General features: G+C 45.6%; 1 long non-coding RNA gene across 1 annotated transcript; it reads left to right on the top strand.

Moving 5' to 3' along the window:
- Positions 1 to 847: 847 nt before the first annotated feature.
- LOC144108037 (uncharacterized) lies at positions 848 to 13,543 on the top strand. Its single transcript, XR_013309464.1, has 3 exons — positions 848 to 931; positions 6,389 to 6,440; positions 13,296 to 13,543. It is a non-coding gene; the product is annotated as an uncharacterized LOC144108037 (long non-coding RNA).
- Positions 13,544 to 19,669: the final 6,126 nt, after the last annotated feature.

The following is a 19,669-nucleotide window of genomic DNA, read 5'->3' as shown; positions in this document are numbered from 1 at the left end:
TGTTTAAAGTTAATGCCTACTGGACGATGCTTGTGTTTTTTACTGTGCTCGCCAATTTGCTGTCTGTATTACCATTGTTACACCACTCTTACGATGCTCCTGGCTGGATGGATAGTATGTCTATTAATAATAAACAAATAATACTGCAGCCCAATTTAGTGGGGTACAATAAAATACGACGAGAAATTTCACACACGAGAAGCACATAATCGATAGAAACTAGAAAACCTTAAGAAACTACTTTATAAATCAGTGTCTTAAAGAAACTCAATTCCACCCAAGAAATATGAAACTAATAGTGAGCTAATATTGCAATGTAATGAGTTCCAATTCTCGCCATTACAATTAAAGCATCTATATTTGAACTCATTACTGAGGGTAATTACTTTCTAAAAGACACCAAGTAAAATGCACTAAAAAGTGGAATAATCCCATTGATTATCTCTTGAGGACGGTTGATAGCGGACTTTAGTTTTCGATGAATAGGTGGAATGAGGACTAAAAGTTATAGTCAGAGCGGGTGCAGTTAACCTGCGTTTCTTTCCATTGAAAAGATTCAATTTTCAAGATGGTTTCGCTGTACCCTCGACCACCCAAGATGATGGACATGCAAGACACCTACGCTTATGATCTTCATAACATGGCTGGCGCAATACGTATGAGTACGAAAGTCGGACTTAGGAGACCACACTTTATGTAATTATCTCGTGTATAATTAGTTGTTCGCACATGAAAGATTGGCCTGATAAATTATTAATAATGTCACAAGTGCTGCACCTTCAGTGGTTTTTAACAAAGATGAGTTTCTATGCCTATATAAATGTTGCACCACTGCGCGACAGCTCACGTTTTTCAGCTCTTGCCCTCTCGTTACCATGAAGACTGCGGCGATTGTGTTCATTGTTCTACAAAGCCTGGACGTTTTACTAGTGTGAGTATACCATTTACAGCGTACGAGCAATCACGAGGTGTTCAGTGATGAAATAGATGAGAAGAAAAAAAATTTTAACTTTTACTCTGCGCTCTCGGGTCGAAAAGCGGAGCAAAATATAAGGATTTTATTCCTTGTTCGCTGTTTTGAGTTGAGTGCAGGGTGTTGCGGCGTACGGGTGTGATTAGCCTTGCAGATTCTTCCAGCAATTGCGGAGCATAGGACTTCAGTAAATCGTACAGAGCACGCAGTACTCAAATAAGGAATATGAAAATCCGCTGCGCTAGTTCTGTAGCCTTATCTACACAACCATCAGTAAAAATTGAAAGATGGCGAGAAAACTTTGTTTCTGAACGCTCAAGCACGAGCGAACGCGTCGCCGCCAAAGACTGCGCTTAACGCGCATGTGAGGAATAGTGACTGTACATGACGAGGATGGTTTCAACCGCTCGCTTTGTCTTTGAACCTCAAGACCAAGAGAACTAAAAGTATTAATTACCAAGTAGGCTCGGAACTGAGTTCAATTCAGCATCTATTGCAGAAAGGTTCTCCTAGCTGCCGTCTCTCCGAGGCGGCCAAGTTGCATCTAAACCTTTGTGAATGGCAAGGCTAAGAAGTTTCGATAGTGACTCATGAAGAAGTACATTGCTCGCTTGACAGTTTGTCGGTGCCTTGATGTCCACGAGCCATCACAATAAGCATTCACTTGCCAGCTTCTCTATCAGCTTAACCAAAGACTATTTCAGTGACACAGGACGATACGAGGCCAGGTCCGTCATTTAATTGCCAGGCTTCACTTTACATGACGGAGAAACGTCGCCAGTCCCACGTACTTGGCTGAGGTAGTTCAGAAGCAAGTGCCTTCCTGTGTTCCAGACAGAGAATCCGCAGCATTTGGTTGGTGATGCCGTCGGGGCCTGGGATACATCGATGCCGGAGGACGCTGAGCACTCTCTTGAGCTCTCTAAGCGTAGATGGGGCGTCCTTGACAGACGTGGAGGAAGCACGTGGAAGACAGAGGTCAATTCCAGAATTTTTACATATTAACGAATCTACAAATATCTCTGCCAAGCACGCAAGAGGTTGCTGCTTGCGCTGTGCAAGAGCTTCAAAAGACTTCCAAGGTCTATATTCTGCAGCAAAACTGTTAATGACTCTCCATATTTTCGTAATCGCTGAAAATAGTCAAGCTAGCACAAAAGGAGACCCATTGCTACCTGCAGAGCTTGTTAGTGTGTCGTCAAATGGCAGAAGTCAGCCTAATTAAGGCCTTCTTTATTGCCCTGCCTTCCTTCTTCCACATGAGTTGTCGCTCCGCCCTTCTTCGAGCTGAAAAAAGTTCTTAAGGTTTCCTGGGGCCGGAAAAAGGTCAGGTAACTTCTGCCGTAGTTGCTGCTGTATTGCTAGAAATCATTTTCTCAACATCACCGGAAAAACATGCTAGCTGCTCCTTGTACATGTCCCAGCTAGCAACATAGCAGATTCTGAAGCCACGCATACGGAATTTTCCTCCACGCACTGACTCACAACGTCGACAAAGATGTGGGCTGGGACACACCCTTGGCCACGCCAGCTGATTACCTCGTCGCTTGTAAGGTATGAGAGAGTCCTCCCTGCAGTTGAGTGGGGCACTGCTTGATGACACGGCACGAACATCCACCTCCAACACAAGAAACTCGTTACTCCAGGGCGCAGGATTATCAATCAGTTAGATTTTGGGTATAGTAATAGAAGCAAAACGTAGCAGGGGGCGGAAAAAAGTTAGGTGGGCGGATGAGATTAAGAAGTTTGCGAGGATACGGTGGCCCCAGTTGCAAAGGACCAGATTAATTTCAGGGACATGAGACAGGCGTTTCCCTGCAGTGAGCGTAGTAAGGTTGATGATGATGATGCAGACGTTTATGGTACTTAATGGGAAAGTCATCGCTCGCGCTAAACCATCTATTATGTCTTGCACCATGCTGAAATATGTCGCTGAGAGCAGGCTTTTCAGGCGAGTTTCTATGCAGCCTTAAAGGTGCACTAAAAAGGAATCTGAATTCGTCTCTTCACCGCGGGAACTCGACCTACACGTTCCCAGCATTCTTAGAAACTTCATATTATTCTCTTGTACGGCCGAATTTCCTAATTTAAATCGGATTAAACGTCCCAGCTCCCACCTTTTTTTTTAACTCAGCGCTGAAGGTAGGAGGAGTCAGCCAACGTGTGGAGTGCCGTTGAGCCACTCCCGTGGCGGTTTGCCGCTCTGCCATCGGTGCAGTGGAACGTAAATCAAAAAGACCACGCGTATTTATATTTCCGTGGACCTAATTTCTCGCTGTGTTGCCCCTACGACTGAAAGTATTAGTTTATTCACAGAAACATAAAAGCAAAATAAAAGCGAAAGCGAAGTCGCCATGAGACAGGCTGCAAGTCACTCCACGCGTTGGTTGACTCCTCCTACCTTCAGCGCTGAGTTGAAAAAGGGCGGGAGCCGGGACGTTTAATCGATTTAAATTATGATAATCTGCCGCACTGGTCAAAATTTGAATTTTCTAAGAATACTCAGAACATGAAGATCGATTTCCCGCGGTAAAAAAAAAAAAACGAGTTCAGATTCCTCTTTTGTGCACCCTTATCATCAGGAATAGTGAGCCACACAGCGCTTGAGCAATTCATAACTGCACCGCGTCAAGCAACAAAATGTGAACTTGAAACGTACGAAAACAGAGATCAAAAAGACGTTATAATGCCGCTCTTCAAGCATGTATTCAATGCCAGTCCGCAATAAGCAAAAGTCAGAATTTCGCCGATTTATGTTTCCTTGCGCAGTCATGATCTCGTTCTTTTGATTCGTATGAATTTAATTAGTAGCCGCGTGCTAGAGCTGTCAAAGCACGCGCAACTACGCCAAAAAGGCATATGTGATGCGAATTTTCAATAAGGATCAACGCAGTGCCACATAAGAAAGCCGGAATTGGTTATACAAATAGGATGACCGATTGGTTGTATTTCTGAAACTTTGTAATATATAATGTTCGAGTATCCTGCAAAAGTACTGATTCTTTAGAAAAGTATTCGTATGGACCCGTTCTGTATATTCCAGGCAGGGGTCAAACGTGTTGGCTAGGTGGTGCCCCATGTGGGAAAACAGTAGTTGATATGGATGTGAATGCATGCGAAGTCAGGACTGAATAAGGTTCTCGTGCAACAATTCTAAGTTATTTTAGCCACGTATTGTCAATGCAAGAGAGTAAGAAAAAAAATTCAATATTATTAACATATATGCATTACAAAGTGCCGTAGTTTGTGAACCGTAGTGCGACCTCAATCAATTCCAGATGCATTTAAATCATTAAGAAGTGTAGGCAAAATTTAAGACAACATTCGATGCAACAATTGACAGGAGTAGTGACCATCTCCCCGAAATCAGCGCGGCGTGTAATACAGGATGCATCTTTTGGTTCCAGCTGAGCTAGGTTGTGAAAAAAGTTACGGTTTTATTTTAATTCACGCTTAAACGCGACCCGTAGTCTATAGTTAAATAATTTCCAAACAGGCATTACGTCTCCTTGAAGGAACAGAGCATGAGTATGAGAGCGGTAATTAACATCAAAAAGACGCCTATTTTTTCTGCAGCATGAACACCTTTTCTAAGTTTCGTGCTGTTGTAGAACCTCATAATAAAAAGCAATAAAAGAGAGGAGAACAAAAAGAGGATTCTATACAATCTTTTTTACGCTAAATGGTAGTACCGTGCTACATCGCGATAGAACCCCAACAAAACTTGACAGTTTACAGCAAACCGAATCAACATAAATATCCCAAAGCATATTTAGCGATGAAGTAACCCCCAAACATTTGATCCTCTTTACAGCCTCTATTATTCTGCTACCATACATAAGGTCGACGCTTGAGTTCGTATGTTTTGATTTCGGTCAAAGCAGTACAGCCTTAATTTTATTGGTGTTTAGCTCTAACTGGTAGCTGCGGACCACTCCCTAAGTTTTTCAAGAAAGGATTTAGCTATGATACAAATGTGCTTACAAACACTCTGGGCCGGAAAAAAATATGCTAGCATCATGAGCGTATAACATGCAATCTGTTTTGTAACGGGTTTTGGGTCGGAACTTTGCTCACTAATTTGTACATACTGCTGCCGATGCGCGAGATAAGGTTTCATCAGTTTCAAGCTTTCGCCACCCAGTCTATACATATCAAGTTGCTTGAGTAACATGTTATGATCAATACAGTCAAATGCTTTCGTAAATTCAACATACAGGCCAAGTACAATCATCTTACTTACAAACTGTGATAAAATCAACTTTTCTTGTTCCTATAAATCTAGTTCTGTAGATCTGCGTTTTCTAAAGCCAAATTGGGCTGGGGTTAGAAGGCTATGTTTTTCCAAAAAATCAGAATCGCGGTCATGAATAATTTTCACTAAACCCTTAGAAAATATATGTAACACTGAAATAGAGCGATAGTTCTTGATGTCATTTGCACTACCTTTCTTCGATCCCACTGTAACCTTCGCAATCTGCATTTTTTTCTGGGAAAATTCCACTTGATAAACAAAGGCTAAGTATATGGTTAACAAATGGAGAATGATGTAAGTAACATATTTGAAAGGTTTAATTTGAATAACTTCAACATCACAACTCGAGCTATCTCGAACTGTCCTAAAGGCCGATCTAATTAGGTGTTCGCTGACTGCCTCAAGAAAACAAGTACACTGGTTACCAGGGGCATAAACCTTGGAAATCCAGATACAAAAATATAAGCGCAACTTTGCACCAAATAATTATTGAATATATTAGCAAGGGCGACACCTGACAGTAATTTGAAATACCTGCGCTTTTGTAGCGTGCCCTGATTTTGCGCCGTGCAAGGGCGCCTTGCGTTTCGCTTCCGTTTAAACGCGACATCCGCACCGGAATTGAATCAGCATCATGCGGCTTAGCAGTCGAGTGCTCTAACCACCGAGCCATCACGGCGAATCTGGTGCGTGAGCTTCATAAATCACCGCGAGCTAGTGATAATATTGGCAGAGTTACTTGTCCAACAAATTTTAGTTAAAATACATTGCAGTCCACTCTGCTGGGGCAGTGAAACTTACAACGCACATTGTTTTGTAAGAGCATTTAAATTATTGTATTACAGCTCACCGCGCCATTATCAAAGAAAAAACAACAGCTTGAATCAGAAAACAAACCTCACCAACCAATCCTGAATGACTGAAAAGTGATATGACTGAGCTTTATGAGAACCGCAAAAATGTCTGAGTACTTACGACCTTCCTATATTAATGCGCGAACACCTGAGTGATTGAACTTCTATCAGATGAAATTCTCTTTCATGTTGCCTGGGAAATATCGGCCACTTTTTTATTGCGCTGTGGAAAACAAAAAGAAGCCAGAATTGAAGTTGCAAGCCACTGCAAATATGAAAACCAATTTTGCCGAACTTTTATTTCAGGGCCAGTTATCCACCAAGTCGTCTTCGAGCTAATCAATGGTGCCAGAGAAGGGTATGGTGACCATTCATTCTTTCTGCTTATTTAAGCAATACACCAGCTTCTGCTGGCTGTAGGGTTGAGAAGAATTTAAATTCTGTTGAGAAGAATTTAAATGCCATTTTGAAATGTTTTAGCTGTTCGTTATGGGAAGTTCACACTACTTAAAACAACAATCCACTTCTCGCTACTTACAAAAGGAAAATATACTGAATGCAGGCTTCCCATATGCCTTGAGCCAAGTTTTATTTCAGTATGCAGAATAATTCGCAATGAAAAGAACAAAAAAATCAAAGCTGGAGCTAACATAAAAAATGTTGCACACTGTTCTTATGATAGATTAGTACATACTCTATCTCAAAAACTCCTTGCAGCACAGTGGATGGTATAAACCTGCTCGGCCCATCAGGAGAGCGCGCTGAACGTCTTCTTATCGTCGTCTACATTTCGTCTGCTCACGGCTAACACAAACATAGTTACAGAATAGTATAAATGAACAGTCTCTACGTATCATAAGCGTACGGACACTTAGGTATGCTAAACTGGAAAATTTCAATGGAACGTTATATCATATGCTACATCCCCACATTTAGTTCAGCGTATGAAAACGGAGACGCAACGATAAGCTTAGCCTAGTGGCGCCATTTGGTTGTTAGAACGGGAATCACTTGTGTCGACAAACCGACGCTCCTCATTAGGCTATGAATTCACCGAATCCTGACTATAAAAAAAAAACAAATTTCTCACTGATACGTTTCGTTATAGGCGAGATGAGGGGAGGAAAACCTTGGGGATCTTTTTGCGGTCATCGAACGTACTCAAAACAGCAGTAACATTTACGTCAACAGTCAGAAGCGAGGGATCCTGCTTCGCAGGGCACCGCCATTATGGAAACAATATTTTAGCGCACATCAGAGCCTCGCACGCGCACCTCGTGAAATAGAGAACGTAACGCGAGCATGCGATAAGGTTTGATTTTAAATAGTGTATGAAGCATGTACACCACAAAACACGCTATTTTTTTACTGTACGCTGTCCCTTACGCCCACTTTATACTCGCACTACAGTCTGAAGCTTGTAAAGTCGTTTCTACACTTATCGCAGTTTAGTAGTGCTGCAAACAACTACCGGGTTGGAGTATAGAGATGCAGTTCTGTGGTGGTACGTTACTATCGCAATGAAATTGATTTGCGCATGCATTCTTTTTACCCACTTGGCGATTTTCATTGGATTGTCGCTTGCCGCAACCTGTTTCGCACATCTGGCAGCTGACCTGCCTATCTTGGTTGGGCATTTTAGAGCGCTTGTTCTTACGGCAAAAGTTGCCGGCCATTACGTAGTTGTGGCTGTGGAACGTCAAGCGCTCGGTGGACACTTGAGCCGCGCTTTCGGAAAAAAAAATGGTTCCTGAGGAAAGGAAATGGCGCTGTACAGGCTCACTTCTCGGTGCACACCACCACCTCGCCTTGAGAGTAGGAAAAAAGGAAGGTGCAAGCAAAAAAATAAAGAGGTGCCATAGTGGATGGTTCCGGAATAATTGCGACCAATAAAACAAGTTGATAAACGGGATAGTTGGTGTTGCACGGTTTCTGAAAGAGTAATTGAGCGCTATTTATCTCGGGCGAGCAGACAGTTATGAAAGTACGGGCGCTGACTCCGATTTATATTCTTGGAACACACACTCGTACATTCTATTCGAAGTAACGTAGCGAACGAATGGGCATTTATAATCATAAAAATCACACTGTATATTTTTGAGGCTAGAAAGAATTTTCTTCCCTATTCTTTAATAATCTCATTACACTTTATCGCAGGGAGACTAAAATGGTGATGATGCACGTGTCGCCTGTCTCCTTGATAAAAATGCTTCAGATAGTTCACGTGCCAATACATCCTTTACTCTCGTTAGAATTTCTATTTCCTCTAGTTGTGACTCACCGTTATCGTTGTCATCCTTGTAAAAGCGAAAATGAGGAGATCAGATTCTAGAATGAGTCCAATGCGTTTACTATTGATCTTTCCTGTTTTCTGGAACGTCCCTTGACACAACGCCCAGTTTGTCTGACATATATTTGCAGTAAGAAATGGGGATCCCAAAGACCTCTCCCGTGGCACGCACGTTCCACACCCGGAAGTGGCAGGGCCACCACTGCTGACATTTGGGCATACCTTGGACAATTCATATAGTGCAGAAAGACCATGGACGCCGTACTTGTTGTGAACCCTTTGAAGATTATAAAACACGCTGAGAATGTACAGGGTCACCACTCCTTTGGCTCTGCCAAATCCTTGTTGCCTCTTGGTACACTTTGGCATTCCCTCGATTTTCTGCAAGAGGCTCGGTGCTTTGTAGGGCTTTTGAAGGAGCATAACACAGGGCGTTATGAGGAAAGTGCGAAGAAAATATTGGAGCGGTTCGGATAACATAGTATAACGATCATTATCACGTGCAAGGTACCTTATCAAAAGGACATGCAATTTTTAGACCTCAACATCAAGCTCGGAGGAAGACGTGTTGGCTGGTGCTACCTGCCTAGAGCCAAGAAGGATTTTTGCTTTTTCATTCGGCCCAATCAAAACTGACAACTGGGTTATTGTGACCAGTTCCTGGAATCCGCATTTCTGAAGTCGTGCCCTCATATTATGCAGGCGAGCTTTAAGTGTGAAGCAAACAGGATGCGCGAAGCAGGGTTCCCTGTCCTCGTGTGACAGCTGTGGTTGCGGCACTATTAAAGAAAATCAACGGAATGCCAAAAAACACACAAGGAATGAATACTTTGTGCCATAATTTCAAAACAGTTGGCAGCAAGCACGGCGTCCCTATGGTCTTCTCTATATCTTGTAAATTGGCGATGATGTGCCTCAAGGTCAGCAATGGGAGCCGTGCGACTTCCGCCTATGGGATGAAACACTAAAAGCCGTACACCCAGTGCCCCACGGGCGTAGTCTATGAGGTTCGCTTTTCGTGACGGGGAGTATATGTCGGGAAAACTGGGCGTAGTGTCACGGAACATACCAGGGTACACAAAACATCGATAGGAAAGGCATCGAACTAATTTGAAAATCTATCCGTCCAGTACCGCTCTTGCAAGTAAGACAGCGATGGCACCTATGATTGGCGACTTGAGGAAATCAGACTCATAACTTGAAGTAAGGATATATTAGCACGTGAACTATCTAGCATTTATTATCAAGGAGAGAAGCCACACGTGCATCAGCACCGGTTCACTCGCCTTGCGATATAATGAAATCAGGTTATTACAGAAAAGGCGTAAAAATGCTGTCTAGCCTTCTTTTTCAAGAATGTGTTCTTTATGGTGATGAATGAGCTTGCGCACACTACCTTCCTTCTCAATAAACGTACAGAGGTAAAGAACATGTCTAAAACGACCGAGCTGTGTGTTCCGCAGCTCCCAAAGCCTCTGCGACCACGAAGGCCAAAAATGACGAATAAATCCCTTGACTTAAGCTGCACATGCTTACATCCAGACCATTGCTAACCAAATGTCATCGCTAGATGTCACGTGCTCAGCCCGAAACACGCCCAGAAAATAGTCAGGACAACCGTTTTGCCCTCTGTAGTTACGCGTGTGTGTTTCAGTAGACTTATTTGAACTCAGCTCCTGTCCTGTCATGTCTTTCTGAGTGGTCGTCTGAAATAAGTAGCCCTCACTTAGGCCCTTTTCACATGCCTGCGAGTTTCACATCTGACACTGCTAGTTCGGTCAGTCTGCGACTGGGGAGGGCCATCGCGCTAGTCTCAGACGGCTTGCGACTGAGTTCCGTCCGGTTGGTATTCAGTCACACCGTCGTCGCGTTCGCTGTGCGACTGACCAATTAGGAGCGCCGAGACGGCGTGCGACGTGCGATCGCGTGGGAGCTGTTGCCGCCGCGGAAGAAAGGCTCTTTATTCTAATCAAAGCGTACGAAATATATCGTTGCATCTAAAAATACGGTGTTTTAACAAAATCGACACATTCCGTGCACCTTTCCAGTCGCGGTTAATCATGAGTTGCCTATGCAAACATCAAGCAACCTTGAGTTTCCCTCCGACCGAATTCACTTGGTACGCGCTGCTGTGAAAGCACTGGCCGAAAAAGCCACTGCGGCGTCACCGACTAGACCGATTGTTTTCGTTCTAGACGCAGCACGTGAAACGGGCGTCACTCTTCTAGAAACAATAATTTCGACCACTTGGGGATGTTTAACGTGCCCTCCGCCGTGACCTAGTCCAAACCTTGGTACTCAAGCTCAACAGCCGAGTGTTCTAGCCAGTCAGTCACCGCAGTGCCTCACCGCCAGAGAATCAAGGAACGAGAGCATTAAAAAAATGACATAGAGTGACGCGTCGTACTGGACGGCTCTCGAGAAATATTGATCACTTGCGGTTCTTTAACGTGCCCTGAAATCTCACAGCACTGAGGCTTCTTTGCGTTCTGCCTTCATCTAAAAGCGGCAGCCGCCACCACGCATCACATCGCGCTGCTTCAGCCGGAATGCAGAACGCGGTGAGAAACTCCTCTCCGGAACAAGCGAGGCATACCTAATTCGCAGCCTTGTTATGTTTCAACTTAAGGCGCGTGCAATCCCAGAAGTATACTCCGCTTCATACATAGCAGGCAACGCCACGGAGGCTGCGGGAATAGAGCGCCCAAAAATCATAATTACTAAGCCACACAGAATTTTTAATCGGTAGGTTTTTGCGCGGAAACAAGGAGAGGTATAAAAGAAAGTGGCAGCACTGAAAACCACGGCTAGAACTGTGAGGTGCTCAGTTTTCTAGATGTAATTGTCACCGAGTAGGCACCAGTTTTTAGGCGCGGATGGATTAAGAGCGATGAGGCCTACGAGCCACTTATCATGCCACCACACGTCATTCTTGCTTCCCGAATGCTTGATTAGCCGCAGTACTAAATTGTGGCCAAGAGAGGGAGAAAAACAGAAAGACGGAAAGGCAGTGAGGTTAATCAGGCGATACCCACTAGGCTACCCTAAACGCGGGAAGGGGAACAAAGAGAAAACAAATGGAAGAAAGGGCAGCATCGAAATGATTTTTTTACGTGTTCATCGACCACTAGGACAAGGGGACAGAGGGCGCACACTTAAAGATTAAAGTTTATATTCGAGAACTCAACCCGAGTCCTTTAAAAACTTAAGGAGCGCCTTTACCGCTTTCCTTTGCAATGAAGGTTATGTCCAAGACCCCAGTATCCTGGGTTCTGTTAATCCAAGCGGCGGAGTGTAGCAGCCAAGAAGGCACGCTCTCGCTCAAAACGATGGCAGGCACGGTGTAGGTGCCTGATCGCTTCATCGCAGCGGCACTGCTCACACGCTGCAGAGTCTGCCATTGCGATGAGATGAGAATAGGAATTTGTGAACGCCACTCCCAGCCACAGGCCGCACAACAGCATAGTCTCACAGCGTGGGCAGCCTTATGGCATTTGAAGTTGAAGTAAGGCATCGAAGTGGTGTGAACGGGGTGGCCAGCCTTCGAGGGTAGGCCACGACTGCACAGTCACGTTTGGGATGAGCAGTTGAAGGTGCCTTGCTGCGTCAGCTCTTGTTTGTGGTTTGTGAACAATGTTCGTTGCAATGTGAACCGATAGAGCAGCAGCGTTAGCTAAGTCGTTGCCAACACTGACTCTATGGCCTGGTACCCACTGGAAGATTGTTTCGGCATCATCTTCTATTGCCTGTTGGTAAAATGTCGCCAAAAGTAGAACCAACCACAGAAGATTGCTATTCACAGTGCTTGAGATTTTCCAGAAAGAAATGCGTCTCTAGTCACTGTGTTTTACGGAGATCTAGATTTGGGCGCGGACGTAGCCACAGTGAACAGGCGCGCTCACTTGCCTGCTATGCGTGAAACGGAGTACAGGAGCGCGCGATCTCCATACGAGCGCATCTCCGTGCGATAGTGGTGCATTCATCATAAGAGCTTCCGCCGAACAGTATTAAATATGAAATCCCAAAATTATTAACTGCAAAATACTTATTCGCAAAACTACAAGAAAAATAGCTGCTAGCGATCACCATTCACAGGAGCAGTAATGTGTACTCGCTGTCACTAGAACTCCCGTTAGCGGAAAAAGTACCCGGCATTCGTGGCATCTGTGGCGTCTCGGGAAAGAAGGTAAAGTAGAGAGAGGGGAAGGGCAACAGTGCGAACAAAGAAAAGGGAGAGGGGGAATATAGAACGCGCAGATTGGAGGCGAGGGCTGGTGAGAGGGAAACCGCGGTCGCCGATCAAAGTCGAGTGGTGGGGAGTGGGGTAAGGGCTCCATTGTGGTACACTATGATCTCCTCATTAGATTGGGCAGGTCAAGCGGGGTTCTGCATATCACACAGTGGTTGGTGGACTTCATGACGGCCCTCCTGCCATCAGGGTGGCTACTACAGCTAACGCATATTCAGCCCAGTAGCCGTATCTGATCGTTTATGACTTTCGTTTTAGTCTGAACGTTCAATTTTCTTCGGCAAGTTTTGTTAGCTAGTAGAAAGATGTCATTTTAGTGCACACATCTGCACAGAGTGCATTATTTTTACACTTATGAAGGCAGCCTTGAATTTAGAAGAGGCTCGCCCCGTCTTTACAATTTTGGGAACTTTTTGCGGGATACACGTTTTGTTTTTAAGTTGTTGTCGCTCTAAGGCGTCATTAGAAGCCTTCTTTCATTATAATGCATTCTTTATGTATTTTGTTTTATACTTATTCGCAACCAATTTTTTGCTTACGTGGCTTGACAGTGTCATGGTGTTTGTAGGTGCATCTTCTGTTATTAATAAGGAATGCTCCCTTGAACTTTCTTTCTGTTCCTGCGCTGTTGCTTGTTTCTAACACCTTGGCACGCTTTTTACCCACAAATTTAGTGCTACCCGAATACCAACCACCGCAGACAATGTGCACCTGGCTGCCAGTGCCACAGAAGTGAATCGAATTTTGACCTCGGAATGTGCTTCGCCATCCAGCGCCCGATACCCAATAGCTATTCTGAAACACCTGTTAAATTGGAAAGAGGTTAATCTGCTATTGAGCAGATTGAAAGTAAATAAATCAGTGATTTTTGATCCCGTGTTTCCTGTTGCCAACACAACTGCTCCCAGATGCATATGCATCCAATAAAAAAAGTTACACAACACATACTTTAAATGGCCAAGTGATTAAAAATGAAAACAATGCATTTTCTAACGAACATGATTGCCGGCTGCAGTATATTGCTACGGGAAAAAAATTAGTGCTAGATGTGATCGGAGAGCACAATAAAATCAATGAAACGAGCTGTACCGTCAACGTCCTCGTCGTCTCACGACTGCACACTTCATGCCGTGGCACTAACTCCACCACGGCTGGAGGAGCGTTAACCTGTGCGTACTAAACTCGAGAGCTCAAATGGTAAGGCTGAAGACAGTCGACGTGTGCGACCTCTGTCGATAGTGTTGCGAGGGACAATTGAGGTGCAGAGGTGTGCTTTCTCAGGACACATTGCTGAGCTGCCCCAAGACACGGTAAGGGCCCACGTAACGAGGCAGTTGTTCTGCACACAGGCCCACAAGGCTTTCCGAGAGGCAGAGCAGGACGAGGGGAGCAAGAGCAGTGGCGGTCACAATGTTGAATGTCGTAGCGGCATTTCTGCGCTCTCTGAAAAGCCCCAAGCCTGTCCCGAGCAGTATGTCGGGCGGCGTCAGCGCTTGCGACAGGCTCACAAAAGTAACTATTGGTAGATTTGTCAGGAGGCCGCACGCTGTCGAAGGACAGAAAAGGATTGCGGCTAAAGAGTCGATAAAAGGGGAGAATCCGGTGGTGTCGCGACGTCTCGTGGAGAACGTCTCGTAGGACAGAGTGACGTTCCAGTCACAGTGGTAGTCGAACACAGCCATAGACAGCGCGTCTGTTAGCGTCCGGTGAACACAAGTAATGTCATTCGTTTTGGAATGGTAGGCCGTTATGAACATTTCAAGGCTGGAGCATGAGAGGATATGTCGCTGACTTCTTTAGAAGCAGCGGCCTCGATGCGTAAGCAGCTTATAGGAAGCGCCATGAAACAGAATGACACCATGAAGAGGAAATTATGCGACGTCGCAGGCACAGCTAGTCAGGTTTGCTCGAGTTACAGTGTGCAGGGCGGTGTAATCGATTGCAACGGCAATAAATTTTTCCCCAGAAGTTGTGAGAAAATGCTCAAGTATATTCAGACGAAAATAAGAACAGGTAATTTGCACAGATAGGCTAGTAGGCTGAAGCGGGAGCTTTTCACTGCGCCTACACACGTTGCAAGCAATAGTGTGGTGGCGGAGAGAGCGATGACAGCCACGCTAGAAAAGCCGTCTTCACACGCTATTGCACGTGCTTAACACACCGAGTGCCAGAAACCAGTGCTGTCTGAAGTCCTCAATGTGGGCAAGGAGTTGGTATAGGCAAGCAGCTGCACATGAATAGCGCGAACTTCCGCAAGTCTCTGACGTATCACCCAGACGGCGACTGTGCTTTACATCAGTGTAAAGATGTGCACAAGCTCAACTACCTTCAGAAAAAACCCTTAAGCCTACAGCTCTACGGTGCTGCACGACTATAGAACTGTCGAAAACACGACGGCCGGGACAGCTGTGACCGCAACTTGTTCACCCTGCCAGCCCTGTGGCGATGAGAGTTGCGCTGCTCGATTCTATACTAGGGCGCCAATGTGGGATCCAAAATATTCGTGACAAAACAGGAAAAGGATTGGAGAGCAATGCAGTCTGCTGCACTGGAGAAATCCGAAAGCATTTCCATTTGTGCGTCAACTTCTCACGCGTCCATTGAATGAGGTCAGTAACTTCTTTTTGCAATTCTTCAGTTGTCTAACATTAGTACACATTACCAACTCAATTTACGGTCGTACACACAACAGCGCGTTCGCTCCGTGCCATTCTGAGACGATTTGAACCAACGAACTTGAGATTGCACCCTCCACGTTAAACTTTTTGCCTACAGTGGAAGGTTCTAAGGTTGCATGTAATCTTTCAATGATCATAAGACTATTTAGCCCGTGGAAGAGCCCCATGGAAGATCGCCACGCAGAGCCGCCACGTTCATTGAAGTGTCTGTTCAGAGAGCAGTGTGCTATGATGCGGGGGTTATATGCTGCGCAGGATCGACCTCCAGCTTGGCTCTCTTTCCTCGACGCCTGCGTGTGCCTCCAGGATTTTTGCTGTGCACGCAAAGTTAGAGCTCGACGCTGGTATGTTTGAGTGTGATGGGCTGCGTAATGCGTTCTGGCTAACTTGGACTGCAGGCCTGTCAAGTTGGATGCACTTCCATGGAATAAAAGAAAAGTGACCCTTCGTGGCGTGATCCCACTTCCGGCCGCCACAGCGAACGGACGTGCTATCATGAGTTCCGTTTGAGCGGTGTCAGCGGCACAGTCTGGCCGCGGAAACAGGTTTTTTGCTGCCGTCGCAGAATATTATCAGGTTATACTAACAAGTTTTCCAACCGAAAAAATCATGTTGAATACAATTTTCATGCAAGCAGACCAAGTGCTAGACCGCATCGCGTCGGGAACTCTATAGACCCTTCGGTTCAACTTGGTGCACTTCCTGAATTTGTCGCTTTGGGGGCGTTTCAAATGAATCGCGTGTAGGCCGTTACACCAAAGAGTACCGACGCATCGAAGAAATAATTGGCGGCTATGGATGTGAATGTGAAGAGCCGGCCCTACGTCCTGATTGACCCAAACAACCAGGATGTGCGCCTCAAAATTCACTGGGTGCTGCACGCATCAGCGATGATGACGTCTGTGCTGCTCTGCTGCCATACGGGAGTGTGTCCGACATTACAAAGGAGTATTCGCGAGCTCTACGAGTTGCGGACAAAGGATCTACTACGAGAACACTGGCCCTCAAGTTTAAAAGCTGAAGCACGATCCATGCCATTCAGCACCAGCTGAAAATAGCTGGTGATCCCGCGCTCCTTGTTCTCCCGGGCAGAGCTCCGCTGTTCCAGCGGTGCAAGTCGACAAGGCATATTGACTCGAATCTAAAGGGCCGCGATGCAGCCGTTGCCGTCGCTTTGGCTACACTAAAGAGGGCTGCGTTAAAATGAATGTATGCCACGGTAACAGGCCCTGCAAGAAACGACGACCTCTCAGAGCACCTCATGGACAAAGCAGACGTCGAGGAAGTGGCGCACACAGCAAACAACCAGGACACGGCGGAAGTGAAGGTTTCTGCACCCCAGTCAGCACCACTCAAGAGGGATTGTGTACACTGACGAGCTCTGCAGCCGGTCGAGGGCGACTCTGCTAAGGCCGCCGGAACTGATATATGAGTTGCCAGCGCCGGCGGTGACTCCGCGTTGGCGCCTTCTATTGCAACAGCAGCCATGAATACGTGTGATAGCATAAGTGGAGGTGTTACCAAGAAACGCACGCGCGACGTCACCGACGCCACGTACGCTCTTGGAAAGGCCTGGGATGCGGAATCGCCCCTAAAGCGGTCCTCTTCACCGACCGTCTTTCAAGCCTAAGCCCAGAATTCCGCCCTACCGGATTCCACCGGGGATGAGGTCTCCGGCATGAAGTGGGGCTTGCGCTCCTGATTTCTCTGGGCTGCTTGGGAGCTCAAGGGCTCTGGACGCGGTGTGGAGCATACACGAGCGTATCTGGAATCTTCGCAACGTGTGAATCGGCATGCGGGTTCATCCTGGGACGCTACTTTTGGAATATGCCAACCCGCAACGCGAAGCTTGCCCATTGCTGTCTCCAATCGCGGGGCTCGTTTAATCGTTTAGTCGCGATCGTGGTGCTCGTTTGATATCATTTCAACATGGCAGCGAATTGTATAACAGCCTTACATTTTGGGCACGCTGAACGTGCGCTGGTTGTCAGCTAGGAGAAGCCGGTACGAAGTCAAGTCTGACGGCTTCTTTTATACAATGATTTGGATACAATGGCGGTACAAAAAACGGAAATGGAGAGCGAAGAGCAAACGAGTCCAATTGTCTAGCCTTTTCGTTCTCAGTACAAAAATTGTGTAGCCATGCAGATCGTACCTCGGGTGGCTGTGCGTTGTTATTGCGCAACTCTTTAGGCATAGTAGAAGAAGCTGTAACTGTGGGTAATATTGGCCGTTTAGTTGTCTGCTACTTTTTTTATTGGGGTACAGTAGCGCGTAATTGGTGTGTATTCGCCTAATGAAGAGGGTGAATGGTGCAGTTTTTTTTAGCACGTCGGCAACTACTTACGAAGTTCAAGAACTGTCATCCTACTGCGTGACTTCAATTGCGTCTGCTACGCTGAAGATAGATCAAGCAAGAGGCCGGTGCGAGATAAAAGTGCGGCATTACTGAGTACGTTAGTGCAGAAGTGCGAAATGCTAGATATCGGGCATGTTTTATATAACAGTCATCTACATTTTACACACTCCCAGCGGGCAAGTCACGCGAGACTAGACAGAGAGTATGTTTCTTTGACTCTGTTACCGGTGTGCACGAATTATGAAGTTAATCATTGCTCTCTTATCAACCATAGCCTAGTGGTGTTTACTATTCGAACAAAGCAAATAACATCAAGCGTCACTTGGGATCTTTAGATCTTGACGCCAAAATTTTTGTAAGCAATGTGGGAGAAAAACTAAAGCGATTACTAGATGCTGAGCCTTCAAATCTATAGCACAGTGGGAACTTTTCAAGCGCAAAATCAAGACAAGTGCCATTGAAAGGAGTACTGTATTAAAGCACGAAGAAACGAGAAAGTGCAAAACGAGTTACATTTTTCCATAAACATGGAAAGTGTTCAGCCTGCAAAGTATGCAAAACAGATTAAAGAACTCAAACAACAGTTTGAACTGGTTGATCAGGAGAAATACATGGGTGAAATTGTGTGACCTCGAGCGGAACGGTTGTTGCTAGGCGAAGCACCGACGAAGCGTGCGATAAGCGATAAAAAGCGATACGCAAGGCGAAATGAAATTAAACATATATGGTACAGACATGTAGGAACCAGTGATAATGTCCTGATAGAGCGGGCGTTTGTTGACCACTATCGCGACTTGCTGGGCTCTCAGCGATCAGTGGGCGAGGGATTCGAGCTTGAATAATGCGGACGCTTGACGCCAATACTACAGCTGTATTAGAAGAGGCAATCACTGTGGAAGAGCTAGAAAATGCGATTGATGTACACTGCCTCGGCGAAACGCTGGATCTGGACAGAATTGGTGCGTCGTTGAATAAGCTATTCAAAAGTGAACTCACGGTGGCTTTGCACCGTGTTCTGTGGAAGCGTATAAAAAACCAGCACCCCGCCGTGCTTCCACCGGACGCATGTTGTACTGGTGCCTAAAACTGACGATCCTTTAAAACTGGTATCAGTGACTTCATACCGTCCCATTAGCCTTACTAATGCCGGTTATAAAATCTTTATGCAAGTTTTAGCTGGAAGACTGCAGAGAGTCCTAAAGGAAGTTGTGGGCACACATCAAACATGTGACATTAATGGCTGAACAATATTTAGGGACATTCATGTGGCCAGAAGCATTCTGTAGTGTTCTGATGCATGGAGGGCTCGCGTAGCAATGCTTGCAGTTAGACTTGGACAGGGCATTTGATCTCTTTGTTCATGACGTGCTTTTCCCAATACTAGAACACATCAAAGTCGGGTCTGTTTTATTAGAAGGTATTAGGATGTTATAAAACAATGTTCTGCTAGTATTGTCGTCGACAAACATGTAAGTGAAAGTATGCAAGTGTGGTCTTCTGTGAGACAAGGTCGTCCTCTGTCCCCCTTGCTGATCGCGATTTACCTCGAACTCTTTTGTCGTAATATCAACCACTATGAACAGGTGCGTGAACTGATGACCGGCACTGTTAAGCCTTTGTCGTATGCTGATGACACTGCAATTTTCTTTCGAGACGGGGAAAGCATTAGACCAGCAGCGTGCTTAGTAAAGAAGTTTTGTAAAATGCCTGGTTGCATGGTAAACTGGAATAAATGCATAAGGTTTGGCTCGGACGGCAATTGGAATTGCACAGCTAATGTGTTCGAGAACATATAATTCTCGGCTTTACCTGTAAAATATGTGCGGATACCACTAGAGCACAATACAGACGCGAGAGAATATTGGGCAGAAGAGACTGACCGTGCTAGGGCGAAAACTCTGGGGTTAGGCTGGGTGGGAGAGAGCTCTTAATGTTGGCTCGGTCTATCGTATGTAACCTTTTCATTGCTGCCAAATTTTGGGACGTTCTTCAAGCAGTGTGCTTGTCACTA

This window comes from Amblyomma americanum, chromosome 10 (genome assembly GCF_052857255.1).
Source record: "Amblyomma americanum isolate KBUSLIRL-KWMA chromosome 10, ASM5285725v1, whole genome shotgun sequence".
NCBI classification, from domain to species: Eukaryota; Metazoa; Arthropoda; class Arachnida; order Ixodida; family Ixodidae; genus Amblyomma; species Amblyomma americanum.
Note: the sequence above shows the minus strand (reverse complement) of the source record. Positions and strands in the feature narration are given on the sequence as shown.